The sequence below is a fragment of the Schistocerca cancellata genome, chromosome 6 (genome assembly GCF_023864275.1).
Source record: "Schistocerca cancellata isolate TAMUIC-IGC-003103 chromosome 6, iqSchCanc2.1, whole genome shotgun sequence".
Lineage (NCBI taxonomy): Eukaryota > Metazoa > Arthropoda > Insecta > Orthoptera > Acrididae > Schistocerca > Schistocerca cancellata.
Genome location: NC_064631.1, coordinates 91,992,284 through 91,996,633, shown reverse-complemented (window position 1 = coordinate 91,996,633; position 4,350 = coordinate 91,992,284). Strand labels below are relative to the sequence as shown.

The 4,350-nt window shown below is 40.8% G+C and overlaps 1 pseudogene; it reads left to right on the top strand.

Moving 5' to 3' along the window:
* The first annotated feature begins 3,939 nt into the window (after positions 1-3,939).
* On the top strand, positions 3,940-4,056 carry LOC126089866 (5S ribosomal RNA; annotated as a pseudogene).
* Positions 4,057-4,350: the final 294 nt, after the last annotated feature.

The window sequence follows — 4,350 nt, the reverse complement described above, 5'->3', positions numbered from 1 at the left end:
CCAGCCATCACGAGGCAGAGAATATCCCTGACCCCGCCGGGAATCGAACCCGGGAACCCGGGCGTGGGAAGCGAGAACGCTACCGCACGACCACGAGATGCGGGCCCACCCTCATTCAGTTTATTATGTACGCTGCACTTAGTGGTACGGAATTTTTAGTCGTAGGTTTTAATGTTGTTTTGCTGCTTTCGAGAAATCTGCCGAAATGTTTGTCAAAACACGAGGTAAATGAGAATACAATTTAGGACCAGGAATTTCTTTGTATTTTCAGCTGCGCATTTATTTTAGAAGTCAAGTTACATTCAAGGTAGCATTACATCTTCACGGAAACAGCTTCAATTTGTGGTCGTTGTTGAGCAAATCATAGTAAGTCTTTGTATAATTCAATATATTCACAGTTTTGCACAGCACACGAGTTTACGTTAGGAATTAGTCTGAAACTTTCTGGCAGATTAAAACTGTGTGTGCCGGACCGTGACTCGAACTCGGGACCTCTGCCTTTCGCGGAGCACTCCTAGCACTCCTGGAAGAAAGGAAATTGCGGAGGCATGGCTTAGCCACAGCCTAGGGGATGTTTCCAGAATCAGATTCAGGAATTAGTGTAATCATTTTTGAGAAGTTTTAGTGGACAGTCTTAGGAAGATTCAGTAAGTGAGAAGCAGGCAAACGGTTTAGTCACACTAGGAAGTCGCTGTAACCTGAAACCGGATTTGGGAACGCCATATAAACGCCGCTTCTATCTCAAGTTCAAGGACCGCGTAGTCGCGAGGAAGTGACCTGTTGGCGCAATGACTCAGCGGCCACACAATCTACACGGAGGTGGAACACCGGTTGGCACAGTGACTCGGCAGGCTGCGGCCATCATCGACACGGAGGTGAAAAACCGATCTTTGGCGCACAACGTGGAACTGTTAGCGCGGGGAAGAACGAGCCGCGGTGACGTCACCTCTGTGCCGCAGACGACGTCTAGAGCGATACGGCCTCCGGGGAAGCACCTCACAGTTGCTTTCACGTAACGGTCTATTCGCACCGCAGCCTAAAGCAGTGCCTCAGACTTCCAAACACAATGTAAACATTTCAGTGTAGGCTTAATGTAAACATTTCAATGTAGGCTTATCTGTCTTTCCGGTGACGCAGTATTTTAAGGGGCTCCGGAAAGGCTCAAAATCATGAAAAGTTCAATTTTTACTTTTTTGCGTTTTCTGAATCTGCAGACTATTACCTTTTAATAGATATATAATTTATTCAATTCCGAAGACTACAACTATTTTTAAATTTTTTTTGAAATGTGTTCTACATGGGCGTGACCCACTGTGGCGCTGTTAAACTGCTGTCAAATGGTGTTATTATTAACGTCCGTGTTCATCAGGTACATTTTAGTGATGTGAGATAAAGTATGTGTTGTGGCTAAACCTATTTTCAGAGACTTAGCAGCACCTGAACTGTTAAAAAAGTGTATTCACGGAAAAACTCAAAACCCCAATGAAAGTGTAAATAGTGTTATATGGTCGAGAATCCCCAAGACTGTATTTGTTGGAATAGAAACACTTCACTTTGGTGTGTATGATGCTGTTGCGACTTTCAATGATGGCAACATTGTAAGGTGCAAGGTATTTAGAAATATGGGAATGAAGATAGGTTCTAACATGGTACGAGCTATGCTTGCTTTAGACAAGGAACGCCTTCGGGGTGCAGACAGGGCTGTAAAGAGTCTAGAAATACAAGCAAGAGTAAACAGGACGAGGAACAAGAGGAAGCTGGAGGAGGAGTTTGCAGAGGATGAAGATAATCCATCCTATGGACCTGGAATGCACTAAAAAGTTAATCCAATCTTTGTTGCTCGATTCCCAAAACTTTTATTTTCTCGTACTAATTACATGTTTTCTAAGGATCTTCCAAACATATTTGTTTCAAACTTTCAGTAAATGTTACACAGTACCTTCTGCATAATTTAACACAGCCTTTTTCCAAAAAAATGTATATTTTTGAATAAATAAAAAATTGCAAAAAAATGTTGTGAATTTTCATTACAATTGAAAAAAAAATCATCTTTAATAACTGAACTAAAATTTTGTAAAATCCCTGTGTTAAGTTGTAGCCCATATTCCAATAAATAATCAGTAAAACGTTCAACTTCCTACCTCAAATACTTTGTGAGGAAAGATGTAATTTAGAAGCGTTATTTTAACATTGCAAGTATAGGGCGTTCCGGAGCCCCTTAAAACGTTTTTATTAGGTCGCTTTCTTGTCTATTCGGTACAAAATTCTGCAATTGATTTTACGCTAACTTCCCCATGAGCTAGCACGTTTGAGACTTTCAACATACGTAGCTCACAACTGGATGACAATGCGATATCAAGCAACTTTCTTGTCTGGTGTGTGGCGGAGGATATTTCGTATACCGCTGCTTTCCTCCCCCCCCCTCCCCCCTCTACCTGTTCCAGTTGCGAAAGCTTCGTGGTAAGAACACTTGCTGGCAAACCTCTGTGTGAGGTCTGTTGTCTCTAATTTTTATCTTGACGGTCTCTTCGGGACATAGACGTAGGAGGAAGGAATACATTTGTTGACTCCTGTGATCAGAAACTGAAATAAACCTGTAGTTTACTACATGTCTGCTGTAATCTCATCCATATGTTTGAAATCGATTTAAAAATTTCACACACACAAGATAAAAAAGCAGAAAGTAATAACTAAACTACAAAACCTTTTTAATATAATAAGTTTTTAAAACAGACTAAAAATACAAAACGATTTCTCCCAGCCCCATATACGTTCCTAACCCCATACAGATAGTCCTGAAAATTTATGCTTGTGAAGTTTTGATAACTGTGACAATACTTGTAAAATTTAAAACGAAGGACGTGGGGGGCAACAGTAAATACAGTAAGGAGTGTAGAGAGTAATTGTCGGCGAGAAAAATAACACAACAGTGATATTATTTGCAGTTCAATGAAACTGTTACTGAATTAAGTGAACTATTCATGCATCAAATATCTACTGTATGCACCTCACGTTTTTCGTTTTATATTTTAAAGTATTGGTCATAGCTATTAAAAATTCACAAGCACAAATTCTAAGGACTGTCTGCCCGTATCGATCTCTATTGGGCTAGCAGAAATTATTTTATATCTTTTAGGTCGTTTTAAAAAGTGTTATATTACATTAAAAAGCTCTTTATTTAAATTATTATTGTGTGTCATATCGCAAAGATATCTAACTCAACAGTTCTCTTCCAATGTCGTAAGTTTAATTCTGCTGCGTGCTACAAATTCCCACTTTTCGTAGCGGTGCTTTTTGTAGAACAAACTTAAAATATAACGCTACGACAACGAATGTACTGTTACTTCTGTGAAAAAAAAATTATGCGTTACTCAGCCAGACACGTCACTGTGTTCTATAGACTCAGAATTGTAAAACGAACAACTCAAGAACTCAGCATGAAACTACGTTTCTTATTTAAATGATCATCCACTCAAACACCAACACAATGTAACCTGAATACCAAAGTTCTGCTACACTTGAACACATTGTTGTCATCCATTTTTCTTTGCCATCTGTATATCCTAGACTTGTATCATGAACAGATGGTGGGAGAGCGCAGTGGTAAAGCTACTGAAGGAGTTTCTTCTACTTCTCTCGTTGAAACCTTCTGTGGACTATGCAGCAATTTCAGTTTATCAGTTTACGTTTATTTCAACTTCCTTCCCACCATTATTCCCCTATACTGCCACTGTGCTCGTATTTTCCACCTCTCGCCTCGCTTTCGACCTGTTTTCTCTTCTTTCTCACGTTAGGATCCTCCCATCTGTAACGCGTTTATTCTGAAACTGTCCGTATCTGTAATTTCTTCTCCTTTAAGTCTTTTCTTTGAATAACTTTCAAAAAATAATCTAGCTTGTAGTTTACTTACCTTCTTTAAGATAACAGAAGATTTGTTTTGGCAACGGCCTTGCCGCAGTGGATACACCGGTTCCCGTGAGATCACCGAAGTTAAGCGCTGTCGGGCGTGGCCGGCACTTGGATGGGTGACCATCCAGCCGCCATGAGCTGTTGCCATTTTTCGGGGTGCACTCAGCCTCGTGATGCCAATTGAGGAGCTACTCGACCGGATAGTAGCGGCTCCGGTCATAGAAAACCATCATAACGACCGGGAGAGCGGTGTGCTGACCACACGCCCCTCCTATCTGCATCCTCAACTGAGGATGACACGGCGGTCGGATCGTCCCGATGGGCCACTTGTGGCCTGAAGACGGAGTTAGAGAAGATTTCTTTTGGTTAGTGTGTTGTCACCACTTTAAACAAATAACCAACGAATATCATTCTTTTCTTTCTTTTAGCAACAGAATCATA